This window comes from Phyllostomus discolor, chromosome 6 (assembly GCF_004126475.2).
Source record: "Phyllostomus discolor isolate MPI-MPIP mPhyDis1 chromosome 6, mPhyDis1.pri.v3, whole genome shotgun sequence".
NCBI classification, from domain to species: domain Eukaryota; kingdom Metazoa; phylum Chordata; class Mammalia; order Chiroptera; family Phyllostomidae; genus Phyllostomus; species Phyllostomus discolor.
Window position 1 is genome coordinate 73,961,161 of NC_040908.2, and position 14,465 is coordinate 73,975,625.

General features: G+C 36.4%; 1 protein-coding gene across 2 annotated transcripts in view; it reads right to left on the reverse strand.

Moving 5' to 3' along the window:
* Positions 1-14,465, reverse strand: part of TMEM182 (transmembrane protein 182) — a 61,854-nt gene that overhangs the window by 4,368 nt on the left and 43,021 nt on the right. The gene's annotated exons all lie outside the window — the stretch shown is intronic.

A 14,465-nucleotide genomic window follows, 5' to 3' on the forward strand; every position in this document is an offset into this window, starting at 1 on the left:
TATACTATTTGCAATGCAAACACATTGTAAACCTTTGTTATTGGTAGTTGATATGAATTTCATCTTCCTTACATCACGTGAATCTCTTGCACTTGCAGATATTTTTATAAAAAAAAGAAAATTGCCTTTGTGAAAAATTAATAACCTGATACACATTTTCTCAAAAGTTTCAAAACCCACTTCTAAATTTAGAATATTTACAAAAATGTATTGTAGGTAATCATGTAGAAGACAGTTCCTAATAAGGAAGAATTAACCAATCTTTAAATATTGTTGTTATTTGAAGAGTAATTTCACCCTGAGAGCAATGAATAATAGGTATTTCTATCACTACTACAGTATTTAACTTGCTCACTAATTGAAGATATAGTCTACTTAATTTATTTCTGATCAGTTTATGATTATACCTTGCCCATGGGGTAAAACAGTATTTCCCTGCTATTAAATTGCCAGTTTTACATTAGGTTGGCCAAAAAGTCCATTACATTTTTTTCTGTAAAATAAAAGACACCTTTTTGTTTTCACCAGTAAATTTATTTATTTGGATATTTTGAATGTGTCAGCTATCTCCCACCCTTGGTTTCTAGTGGGTAGAGGCTAAGAGTGATACTAAACATCTTCAAATGCATAAGACAGCCCCACAGCAAAGAATTATTTGGCCAAAATATCAATAGTATCAATAAACTTCGAAAACCACTTTTGACACATTCAATCACTTACAACTTCTCCACACACAGTACAAATATTTTTTTGGATTTCAGTTGCATTTTTACCATTCTTGAAATAATAAAGCAAATTTTGTGTCTTTTCTTCCATCTTTAATATTATAATAGCTTCACAAAATTAATCAATTTTAATAAGTTTTTTAAATGCATGCTGATATGACAGCTGTCAAAATACAATCTAACAAAATTGTTTCTGATGAAGTAAAAGACAACTAAGCACTACTACAGCCATCATATGGGAAAAAAAATAAAGGATTTTTTGGCCAACCCAACACATATGTACATATGCTCATAGAGACAGAAAGAAGGAATATGAACTAACAGACATGGGGAGGTATTTACATTCAAGGCCAATGGTTTGACTGATAGAGCAGCAAGAACTTATGACAGGCTCCTGAATGAGCAATATGTCTAAAAAACAATCAGAAGGTTGTTAAATATAGGTAGACTAATCAAATAAATAAATATATTGATGTGAATTGGAGCCAGGTTCTTCACTGCTGGAAAAAGGAGTTACTAATTTTAAAAGGGGGAAAGCTAGAATGAATTCTATGGTTTTTGTTTAGAACCATGAGATAAATTCTATGGTTTTTGTCTATCAGTGAGAATTTATGGAGATAGATGATTAGATAGATAGATAGATAGATAGATAGATGATAGATAGATAGATAGATGAATATAGAAGTAAAAGTGTCTCTCTGTTCAAATATTCCTATGTGCATATACCTAAATATATTTCCTGACTCTGTTCCCTGAGAGGTTCTGGGACCAACAACACCCCCATAGTATACATTAAACGCCCAGAACTTGGCTTGTAAATACCAGGAAGTAGAGCATCTCAAAGAAATAGTTCAATTCAGATTGGAACAGAAAGTACGTGTCTGGAATGTCTTATTATAGCAAAAATTAAGATGCATTCAAAGAATAATGGGGATGTTTCAGAAGCCATATTGATGGGGCTCCTCCTAGCCAATTATGAGACAATTTGATTATCAAACAAATAGTGATAGTAGCACACTATATATCATTGAATAAAAAGGATCCATGTGCTCACAGTGATATAAATAAGAGTGAATAAATAAGTGGGGAGAAGGGAAAGCTTTTCCTAATTCAATGAAAAGAACACAGTATCACTGCTATGGTACTACCGCCAAAAACAAACAAACAAACAAAAAAAAACACATAAATGCAATCACTAGGAAATATCAGACAAACCAACTCAAGGACATTCTAGAAAATCATGGGCCTGTACACTCTGAGAGAGTCAAAGTCATGAAGATCAAAGAAGGACTTATTCTGGTTTGATGAAGAATCACACTGCACAACAACTAAATGCAAAGCATGTTCCCAAACTGGATCGTTTTGTTATAAAAGACACTATTGGGACAGCTAGTGGGTCTGGGTAAAAACACTTAAACTGCTATGTAAACTGGAAAACATTTCTGAATAACAAAATGAACAACACAAAAAAGGTTGGTGGAAGTCTGTGGCATAACATATGTCTGGGAATGAGAACAGAGTATGTGTGTTAATATACCTAGAAAGATACATCTTCTTTTGGTGGAATATTGTTACTAATAATGAACAATAATATTATTGATTTGATTCACCTATCAAATGGAGAATCTCTTCTGGGGCAATGCTAATATAGTGAAGAAACCTTAATTATTATCCCAACAAAAATTCATAAAGTAGCTCACTGGAAGCATAATCAAAATGTGGCCCCAAAACCCATAAAAATCTGAGATTATTAAAATATCACAGACAAATAGTTAAGTCACACCCAAAGGTTATTGGGGCTTTTCTCATCGGCAGTGTGGGAAGAACCACTCAGAGCTTGTGACTGTATTACATTGACTGAAAAGTGCATTCAGTTTTCTGTAAAATAAAAGACACATTTTTCATTTTCATCAATAACTTTATTGATTTGCATATTTTGAGTATGTTGACTATCTCCCACTATTGGCTTCTAGTGATTAGAGGGTAGGTAGAGGTGCTGCTAAACATCCTCTAATGCATAAGACAGGCCCACAGCAAAGAATTATTTGGCCAAAATGTCAATACTACCAAGAAACTTCACAAACCACTTTTGACACATTCAATCAGTCACAGCACTTTCTCCATACACTGCACAAGTCTTTTTATGCATTTTAGTTGTGTTTTTAGCTTTCTTGAAGTAATAAAGCATAATACACTGAAAATGTTACATATTTTCTTCCTTCTTCAATATTAAAATGGCTGCACAAAAATTCACCAGTTCTGATGTTTGTTTTTAAATGAGCACTTATATGACAGCTGTCACAATACAATCTAACAAAATTGTTTTTGAATTAAGTTAGTCTAAGCACCACTGCAGTCATCATAGAGAAAAAAAGACATAAAAGATTTGGGGGGAAACCCAATACCTGGGTTTTCATGCTGAGTTGAAAACTTTTCTCTCTTAATAACATGAATGCAAGTTTGAAATCATATGGAGTTGAAAACTTTTCCCTCTTAATATCATGAATTCAATTTGGAAATCTATTTTTTCTGAAACAAAAGTAACAAAATTCAGTCACAAATGACCATTAGGAATGCAATTACTAATGATAAATAATATAGAAACAATCACAATGTGAAAACAAAAACAAAAGAATTTCTCTAACACCAAGTCAGATTGAGAAAAAGACTGTAGATGCACTATTTTTAGAAACAAGAACAGGAAAAGGAGGCATACTATAAAAGATATTTTATACTATATTTTGTATTTTTAATTATTTTATTGTTCAAGTACAGTTGTCTGCATTTACCCTGCACCACTCCCCCCATTCCAGACATCCCCACCTCTCACCCCTAATTCCACCACCTCTTGGTTTTGTCCATGTGTCCTTTGTAGATGTTCCTGAAAACCCTTCCCCACTTTCCCCCCATTATCCTCTCCCACCTCCCCTCTGGTTACTGTCAGACTGTTCTTAATTTTAATGACTCTGGTTATATTTTGCTTGTTTGTTTATTTTGTTGACTGGGTTCCACTTAAAAGTGAGATCATATGGTATTTGTCTTTCACCTCCTAGTTTATTTCACTTAGCATAATCCTTTCTGTTTAAAAGATATTTTATACTATATTTTAAAAGAACAGACTTAAAAATGCATTCCTAGGGAAAGTCAGCCACAGAAATGAGAACTTCCTTCTTCCAAAAAAAATAGTCAAATGTCAAACCCCTATATTCTTGCCTAGAAGTGCATATACTTGTATTAAAAAATAAAAAGCCTTTTGTAGTTACTAAAAAAAAAAACAATAAACTTCATCTTTAACTGCTTAGAAATAACTGACTTGCCTTTGAAACATTACTTAACAACTTGAATCCCAGACAGTTATTGGGGAAGAATCCTAAATTCAAGAGAATTCACTGGGCTCTTTTAAGTCATGCTTCCACACACACACAAAAAAAGACCAACGAATTCCATAGTCTGAATAATGTATTATGAAGGAAGTTAGAGTAAATGCAAATTAGAATCCCAGTCTTGGAGGACACACAATCTAGAGATAGGGTGCTATTCAAAAAGGGTATCTACAAAGAACTGGAAAGTGAGATTCATAAAATTTTAGGGATAATAGCATCAGCTTTCTGATTGTGTCTATTTTCAGAAGATGAAAATGAAATTGTCTACCAAGATCAAAAGTTTAGACATAAGTCAGACTAAAACTCAGACAAAAGGTGTGACACTTTAGGCTAAAGACATTCAAAAATATCCTACAATGGGGAATATATCCCAAGGAGTTGGAGAGAGACTAGTTTTCTTCTCCAGGTGGAACTCCCTGGAAGGCAGGGGGAGAGTTCATGATCACTACAGAAATGAAGACAAAGTCTGAAGCTTAGGTAAGATTGCTAAGGATGGCAGCATGAATGGAATGGTCTGCATAGATCTGAAATGCCCATAAGAAAGAACAGAAAGGGAACATAATAAACTATGTATTTAGTATCAATTTCTAAAAGGAAACAGTAATTCCTCAAGAAATACATAAGAAATATCTTCTGCAGATCTGCACAGAAACTTTGAAAAGCAAAACTGACAACAGCCCTCAAAGGACTTTTGCAGAAAGTACAGTCATCATATAAACATATATTTGATCACACGATAGTAATATTTAAAGATATTAAGCTATAATGGTTTGAACATTTTTCTTTTTTTTAATTTTTATTTTAATCATTGTTCAAGTACAGTTTGCTCCCTTTTACTCCCAATCCAGCTCTCCCTCCCAAACCTCCCCACTTACCTCCCATTACCACCCTCCCCTTAGTTTTTGTCCATGTGTCCTTTAAATTTGTTCCCGTGAACCCTTCCCATTGTCCCCTGAAATTCCCTCTTCTCTCCCCTGTGGTCACTGTCAGCCTGTCCTCTATTTCAGTGTCTTTGGTTGTGTTTTGCTTGTTTCTTTGTTTTGTTGTTTAGGTTCCTGTTAAAGGTGAGATCGTATGGTATTTGTCTTTCACTGCCTGGCTTGTTTCACTTAGCATAATGCTTTCCAGCTCCATCCATGCTGTTGCAAAGGGTAGGAGCTCCTTCTTTCTTTCTGCTGCATAGAATTCCATTGTGTAAATGTACCATAGTTTTTTGATCCATTCATTTACTGATGGGCATCTTGGTTGCTTCCAGCATCTAGCTATTGTAAATTGTGCTTCTATGAACATTGGGATGCATAGGTTCTTTTAGATTGGTGTTTTATTATTCTTACGGTAGAGTCCCAGCAGTGGAATTGCTGGGTCAAAAGGCAGATCCATTTTTAGTTTTCTGAGGAAGCTCCATACTGCTTTCCATAGTGGTTGTACCAGTTTGCATTCCTACCAACAGTGCACTAGGGACCCCTTTTCTCCACATCCTCTCCAACACTTGTTGTTTGTTGCTTTGTTTATGATGGCCATTCTGACTAGTGTGAAGTAGTGTTGCATTGTGGTTTTAATTTGCATCTCTCTGATAGCTAGCGATATTGAACATTGTTTCATGTGTCTTTGGATTTTCTGTATGTCCTCCTTGGAGAAGTATCTGTTCAAGTCCTTTGCCCATTTTTTAGTTGGATTCCTTGTCTCCTTAGAGTGCAGTCATGTAAGTTCTTTATATATTGTGGAGATTAAACCCTTGTCTGAGGTATCATTGGCAAATATGTTTTCCCATACAGTTGGTTCTCTTTTAATTTTGATACCATTTTCTTTAGCTATGCAGAAGCTTTTAACTTTGATGAGGTCCCATTTGTTTATTCTTTCCTTTATGTCCCTTGCTCTAGGGGACAAGTCAGTAAAAATGTTTCTTTGTGAAATATCTGAGATTTCCCTATGTTCTCCTCTAGGACTTTAATAGTGTCATGGCTTATATTTAATCTTTTATCCACCTTGAATTTATTTTTGTGTATGGTGTAAGTTGGTGCTCGAGTTTCATTTTTTTGCACGTGGCTGTCCAGTTCTCCCAGCACCATTTGTTGAAGAGGCTACTTTTACTCCATTTTATGTTGTTGACTCCTTTGTCAAATATTAATTGACCATAGAGACTTGGGTTTATTTCTGGGCACTCTGTTCTGTTCCATTGGTCCATGTGCCTGTTTTTATGCCAGTACCAGGCTGTTTTGACTACAGTGGCTTTGTAGTCTAGTTTACTGTCAGGTATTGTGATCCCGCCTACTTTACTCTTCTTTCTCAAAATTGCAGCAGCTATTTGCTGTCGTTTATGATTCCATATAAACTTTTGAAGTGTTTGTTCTATGTCTGTGAAATATGCCATTGGTAGTTTAATAGGAATTGCATTGAATGTGTACATTGCTTTGGGTAGTATGGACATTTTGGTGATATTAATTCTTCCAATCCATGAACACGGTATATGTTTCCATTTGTTTCTGTCTTCCTTGATTTCTTTCCTGAGTGTTATGCAGTTTTCTAAATACAGGTCTTTTACCTCTTTGGTTAGGTTTATTCCTAGATATTTCATTTTTCTTTTTGCTATTTCAAATGGGATTTTTTTCCTTGATTTCTGCTTCTGTTGTTTCATTGTTGGTGTACAGAAATGCCTTTGATTTCTGGATATTGACTTTGTATCCCGCTGTTTTGCCATATTCATTTATTAGGTCAAGCAGTTATTTTGTGGAGTCTATAGGAATTTCTATGTACACTATCATGTCATCTACAAACAGTGACAGTTTCGTTTCCTCCTTTCCGATTTGGAGGCCTTTTATTTGTTTTTCCTGTCTGATGGCTGTGGCTAAAACTTCCAGTACTATATTGAATAGAAGTGGTGAAAGTGGACAGCCTTGTCTTGTTCCTGATCTTAGTGGAAAAGATTTTAATTTTTGCCCATTGAGCATGATGTTGACTGCAGGTCTCTCATATATGACCTTTATTATGTTGAGGAATGCTCCCTTTATTCCCACTTAGCTGAGTGTTTTTATCATAAATGGGTGCTGTACCTTATCAAATGCTTTTTCTGCATCTATTGATATGATCATGGTTTTTGTCTTTGCTTTAGTGTGATATTTTTAGTGTATTGTTGGATGCGGTTTGCCAATATTTTGTTGAGGATTTTAGCATCATGTTCATCAGTGATATTGGCCTGAAGTTTTCTTTCTTTGTTGTGTCCTTATCTGGTTTTGGAATTAGGATGATGTTGGCCTCATAAAAAGAGTTTGGGAGTCTCCCATCTTTTTGGATTTTTTGGAATCGTCTAGGAAGGATAGGGGTTAGCTCTTCCTTAAATGCTTTGTAGAATTCTCCTGTGAAACCATCTGGTCAAGGGCTTTTGTGTGTTGGGAGTTTTTTGATTACTGCTTCAATTTCTTTTGTTGTTATTGGTCTGTTCAGGCTTTCTGCTTCGTTTTCATTGAGTTTTTGAAGATTATATTTTTCTAGAAATTTGTCCATTTCACCTAGGTTTTCACATTTCTTGGCATACAGTTATTCACAGTAATTCCTTACAATCCTTTGTATTTCTGTCATGTCAGTTGTAATTTCTCCTCTTTCATTTCTGATTGTGTTTATTTGGGTGCTCTCCCTTTTTTTTCTTGATGAGTCTGCTTAAAGGCATGTCGATTGTGTTTATCTTTTCAAAGCACCAGCCCCTGGATTCACTGATCCATAGAATTGTGTTTTTGGTCTCTATGTCATTTAATTCTGCTCTGGTCTTGGTTATTTCCTTCCTTCTTCTTTCTCTGGGCTGTCTTTGTTGTTGTTCCTCGAGTTCTTGTAGATATAGGGTTCGGTTGTTTGTTTGGAATGTTTCTAACTTTTTTTGGTGGGCCTGTATCACTATGAACTTCTCTCTCAGGACCGCCTTGGCTGTGTCCCACAAGTTTTGGGTTGTTTTGAGTTCATTTTCATTTGTTTCCAGAAACCTTTTGGTTTCTTCCCTAATATCATTCTTGACCCATTCATTGTTTAATAGCATGGTATTTAATCTCCATGATTTTGAGTGTTTTGGGGTTTTTTTTTTCCTTTGGGTTGGTTTATAGCTTCAGTCCCTTGTGGTCCAAGAAAATGCTTGGTATGATTTAAATTTTCTCGAAACTCTTGAGGCTTGTGTTGTGTCCTATCATGTGGTCTATCTTTGAAAATGTTCCATGTACATTTGAAAAGAATGTGTATTTAGCTTCTTTTGGATGCAGGGTTCTGTATATATCAGTAAAGTCCATTTCATCAAGGGTAGTGTTCAATGCCACAATATCTTTGTTGATGTTTTGTTTGGAAGATCTGTCCATTTTTGATAGTGGTGCCTTAAAATCCCCCACCATAACTGTGTTGCTGTCCATATCTTTCTTGAAGTCCTCTAAGATTTTCTTTATGTATTTGGGTGTCCTATGTTGGGTACATATATATTTACAATATTTATGTCTTCTTGGTGGATTCTTCCCTTGAGTGTTGCCAGAAGTGACCTTCTGGGTCTCTCTTTATGCACTTTTTTTGGAAATCTATTTTGTCTGATATGAGTATTGCTACCCCGGCTTTTTTCCTGTCCATTTACTTGGAAGATTTGTTTCCAGCCCTTCACTTTCAGCCTGTGCAGGTCTTTTATCCTGAGGTGGGTCTGTTGTAGGCAGCATATATGTGGGTCATTTTTTCTTATCTATTCAGCTATTCTATGTCTTTTGATTGGAGCATTTAATCCATTTACGTTTAAGGTTATTATTGATAGGTACTTATTCATTGTCTTTTATGTATGAGTGTTCCTGTCTCTCTCTCTCTTTTCCTTCCCTTTCTTAAAGCAGTCCCTTTAGCATCTCTTGAAGAGCTGATTTGGTGGAGGTGTATTCTTTTAGACTTCTTTTGTCTGGGAAGCTTCTTATTTGGCCTTCTATCTTGATTGAGAGACTTGCTGGATAAAGTAGCCTTGGTTGCAGACCTCTGGTTCTCATTACTTGGAGTATTTCTTGCCATTCTCTTCTGACTTGAAGTGTTTCCATTGAGAAGTCAGCTGTTAGCCTTATTGGGGCCCCCCTTGTATGTTACTTCCTGTTTCTCCCTTGCTGCCTTTAAGATTCTCTCTTTGTCTTGAAATTTTGCCATTTTAATTATGGTGTGTCTTGAGGTGGGCCTCTTTGGGTTCCTCTTGATTGGGACTCTCTGTGTTTCCTGGATTTGTGTGACTTTTTCTCTCATCAAATTAGGGAAGTTTTCCTTCATTACTTTTTCAACTAGGTTTTTGATCCCTTGCTCTTTTTCTTCTCCTTCTGGTATCCCTAGTATATGGATATTATTACATTTCATATTGTCTTGCATTTCTCTTAATCCCTCTTCATTCTTTCTGAGTCTCTTTTCCTTTTCTTGCTCTTTTGGGGTGTTCTTTTCTACTTTGTCCTCTAGCTCTCTGATCCGATCTTCTGCTTCATCGATCCTGCTTTTCATTCCTTCTACTGTGTTCCTCAGTTCAGAAATCATATTCTTCATTTCCTCTTGGCCCTTGTTGAGAGTTTCTATTTCCTTTTTCATGTTTATATAGTTTGCAGTGAGATTGTTGTAGCTTCCCTCTAGTTTCTGATAGCTCATTTTGAGTTCATTGAACTTCCTGATAATCATTGTTTTGAACTCAATATCTGATAGTCGAGTTGCCTCTATTTCATTTAGCATTTTCCCTGAGGCTTCCTCCTTTCCCTTCAATTGGGGATTTTTTCTTTGTTTTCTCATTTTTCATAGGTTTCTTCTTGTTAGCCTCTGTTTCTTAAATGGATCTGTTATGGTTCCCTGTAATTATGGTGTGAACTTCTGTGGTAGAATACTTGTGAGATTCAGTGATGCAGTCTCCTTCGTGTATCCTGGTGTTCACAACTTCCCCTACTCACAACTTCACACCTGCTCTTCACACCTGCTCACAACCTACTTCCCTGTTCACAACTTCACACCTACTCTTTTTTGTGATCAGTTGGAGGAGTAAGGCGAAATGGTTTAAGACAGCAAGACAGTATACTATGGTATTTACATTAGCAGCCAGTAGAGAAGAGATGGGTTATCCTTTGGCTCTTTATAGTGTTAACTGTGATCCTCCACCCCACCATCCACGTTTTAGAAAGGATGGAAAGAAAGTAAGACTCTTATTGGGGATGAAAGGATTGTTAGTTGGAACTAGAAAGCTGTGAGGCTGTGGGAGGTCATATTCTAAGGTAGGGTTGCAATAAAGATTAGTAAATAGGAGTAGTGTGTAAAAGAATAGAGACAACCCCCACAATAGTATAGTTCAGGAAATTGGGAAGTGGGCTGAGATCAGGTAGGGGTATTGAGTAGTATTTACAATTGTATGAACTAGGTCTCATTAACAGTAATAGTAAAGCGATGGTCTTGTGGCAGAATCGATGAGATGTAGATAATAAGAATAAAGAGTATAGAACCTTGAGAAGTGTATTGATGGAACCCAGATGAAGGATAGTAAATTATCAACACACTGTGACTGAGATACCAGGGGGAACCTATCAAATGACAGTATAACCAGCCAAGCAAAGATTATACAGAAAGAAAAAGAATACCAAAATACTATTAAAATAAAAAATGTTGCAAAAGTGAGAAAAAGATAATATAAATTTACAGTAACTTGCAAGATCAAAAAAAAAAGCAGAAGATGGAGTGCAAGAGAGATAAATTTGGAGTGGAAGGAATAATACTAGGATGAATGGAAGAGAAACATAAGGGATTGTGAGATATATAAATAATAAGAACTGAAAAGTAAAATGTCACTTAAAACACAAGATAAAATCAATCAACCAACAACAGCCACGAAAACAAAACAAAACAAAACAAAACAAAAATCTCTTGTTGGTTTCTAACTGGCCAGACCAGTTTTTCTGATCTTACTGGCTTCAGCTGGCTGAGGGACCTTTGAAATGCTTATCACTCTTCCCAGCCAAATCTCAGTAAGTCTCTCAGGTACTATCCCCAGGGCCTATCTGACTTTCCCCTACAGGACCCTGGGTGCTCCCAAGCACACTCACTCTCTGGTTCTCACTGCCATGTTCTTCCGGGCTCCGGGGTCCCTGCAGGGTTCCAGCTCTATGATCTCAGGAAGCACCCATGATGTTTTGGGATTCACTGTGCCCTCTCTGGGAATCATAAAAGGGCATGCCCATTCACCAAATGTTTGAGTTTCGGGCTCTTGGAATGCACTAATCACCGTGTCCCTTCCGAGTTCACAGTGCGAGAGTCAGGATTCCCGATGGGGCACAGGCTTCCACAGTTCAGCACCACAGGCTCCAAAAACCTGAGAACGCCAGTGCCCTTTCCTGGATCGGGGCTGCCACGTCTGGATTTTCCACTGATCCACACTCCCACTGGGATAGGGATGCAGGTACTCTTCCAGGCCGCCCCTGGTCCTGCCGACTGGAGGCACTCCCTTCTCCCAGTGCTCTGGGTGAGTGTTCACAGACCCTGGGTGATTTTTTCCCCCCAGTCCAACTGGCCTCTCTGTGCCTGCAAGCAACAAGGTCTTCCCTGGTGTTTCTCAACCCCCATATTGAGGGGAGGGAGCAGCGACTCCCCTCTCCTGGGAGCCCTGAGGCAGACCCAGGAGCACCGGGCCTGGGGACTGCAACCCCCCTGGTCCCCGCGCTGATCCCTGGGTCCCTTTTGTCCTGAAGCAGTCTCCTTACTGTCTCGTTTTTCAATGATCGCAATAATTTTTGATGTCCTGTTTTCAAAAATGTTTCGGTAACCTAGGCCACTTGCTCTGTTTCTCCACCTATCGGAGAGTTTCCATCCTCTTCACAGAAGCCCAGAAACACACTGCCTAGAGTAAAGCCGCCATCTTCCCCCTCCTGAAAATTTTTCTAATGGGTAGAAAGAATTCAGGTTTATTGGTTCTCTTTCTCATTCCTTTAAATGAGATATAACTTACATACAGCAAATAAGAATTTTAAGTGAATGTTTTGATGAGTTTTAATAAATATAAATTTCAGTGTAACCAATAACCCATAAAAAATAAAAAATACTTATCCCTGTCACTCCAGAGAAGTTCTCCAGACCTCCACACTCTGCCACCCAAAACATTTATCACTACAGCATTGTTTTACCCTTAGAATTTCAAAGGAAGAAATCTTAAACAGCATGTAATCTTTTCTCTCTGGCTGTTTTTACTCAGCATAATTGAGAAACCATCCACATTGTTACATAAGCTAGCAGTTCACTTCTTTTCTCTGCTGAAAGTATTTCATTGTGTGAATACACCACAATCTGTTTGTCTATTTATTTATTGTTGAATGAGCTATTTGGGCTCTTTCTAGGTTTTGTTATTGTGAATTTAGTAAGCTACTATGAATAGTTTGGTTTGTGATGTTCTAAATCAAATATAGAATCTTAAAATTACAGATACATTTCCTTAGACAAATGGTTTTGAAAAAATGGCAAAAAAAATCTTTTTACAAAACATGATCTTATATCAAACTGATTAAATAGTGCAGGGCTTACTGATGGATGCTATGGTAATGACCTGAAACACAACTGCTCCACCTAAGCCTCCAATACCTGAGCAGCCCTGCTAAACCCTACTAAGAATACAGTTAAATGCTTTTAAATGCTGCCTTAGCATCATCTTCTTCAAACATCAGTTTGTCAACAAAACTTTTGACAGTCATTAAATAGTGCTTGCTGACCAATTAAACTCCCCAAGTGCCTAGAACACAGGGATTTGTTTTTTGTAACTGGTTATTTTCAGTTCCTGAATTCTCTTTCTAAAACTTTCATTATGCACTATTTGAAGCATATAAAATATGACATATAGCTGAATATTATGAACACTCATTATAAAATGAACCCCCAACCTAGGAACCAGAATATCAACTTTGAGCCAGTATTTTTCTGGAATTCCTTTGGAAACAGAGTTGCCCCTCAGATATTCAGGAAGTATCTCTAGGCTTTAAATTAGAGAACAAAAGTGAGAGGCTTAAAAAAGCTAGACTCTCTGAGAACTGGCAAGGGAATTGACCCCTTGATATGAAATCATAGTGTCCCTGAAGTTATGGATGACATTGGAGTCCATTAGAATTATTTGATTTAAGCCCTACATTTATACATGACTTTGGATAACATCTGCAAATTAAGTTATCTATAGGTTCATTACTTTTATATAGTATTTTAAGAGAATAACACATTAATGTCTTAAACATAAATACTTAAAATTTTATGTCACAATATTTGCGAACCAGTTTTCACATGTATTAACTTTTAATAATACTTAAAAATAGTAGTATTTGAGGGATTTCTTTATATCTCAGGAGTCCTATGTGTCATGCTAAAGGAGGGAACATGGGCATTAATTAGTGCAGGCTGAATTCTCACAGATCCATTCCAGAGGCTAAAATATATACTGTTTTTCCTAAATGTTATATGATGGAAAAAGAAAAATTGGCCAATTCTACATTTTCTAAAGAATAACAACTGTCTTTATATTGTATTATACTTCCAAAGTAATCTCATATACAGGGTCTGGCAGAAGTAAGGCCTACTAGGGTCTGGTTGGTAGGGTAATAACATGGGTCCAATAATTCACAGTTTTAATTTGAACATTTTACCTAAAATGTAATATGGTGTGCTTGAGTGTGATATTGCTATATTATAGAATTACATACTTATGATTTTGTAATAAAATATTTTGTAATAAAAAAGGGGTGTTATTTGTGCCAGACCCTGTATATTATTTTTTTCATTAAAAACATAGTTTCTCTGGGGAAATAATCTAGGACTTCTTAAAAATAAATTGTGTTTTATAATAGTTCTTTCTTCTGTAAATTAGTATGCAATTGCTTTTTATTATAATTAAATTATGCTCAGTGTTAGATGTCATATTTTAGTGACCATGAATCTAATGCATAATGGTCAACCAAAGCATTTTCAGCTTTTCTCCAGTCTTCATTTTCTCAAAATCAATTTCCACTAATTTTCCTCCTGGATTATAACTGCCCCAGTTCTAAGTTTACTGTCTAGAGAGCTTGACACTTTTAAAGCTAAATAAACTTAAGCAAGTTTTTTAGTTCTGTCTGTTTTTTTCACTGGAAAAATAGAGATAATGAAAGTACCTACTACAGAAAGTAGTCATGAAGAAATAATGGAATTAATGGCTAGCAATAGTATTCCATGAAATATGTTAAAGCATCAGAGCTTCTCATTTGACTGGCCTATTCCAGGACTGGCCAAGAGGTAAGAGAATAAACTAGACACTCTCATCCAGTTCTGAGATTCCATGAGAGAAAAAGAGAGAGGGGAAAAAATGCTTCAACAGCTTCTGCCAGTGTCTTACTGAAATTCT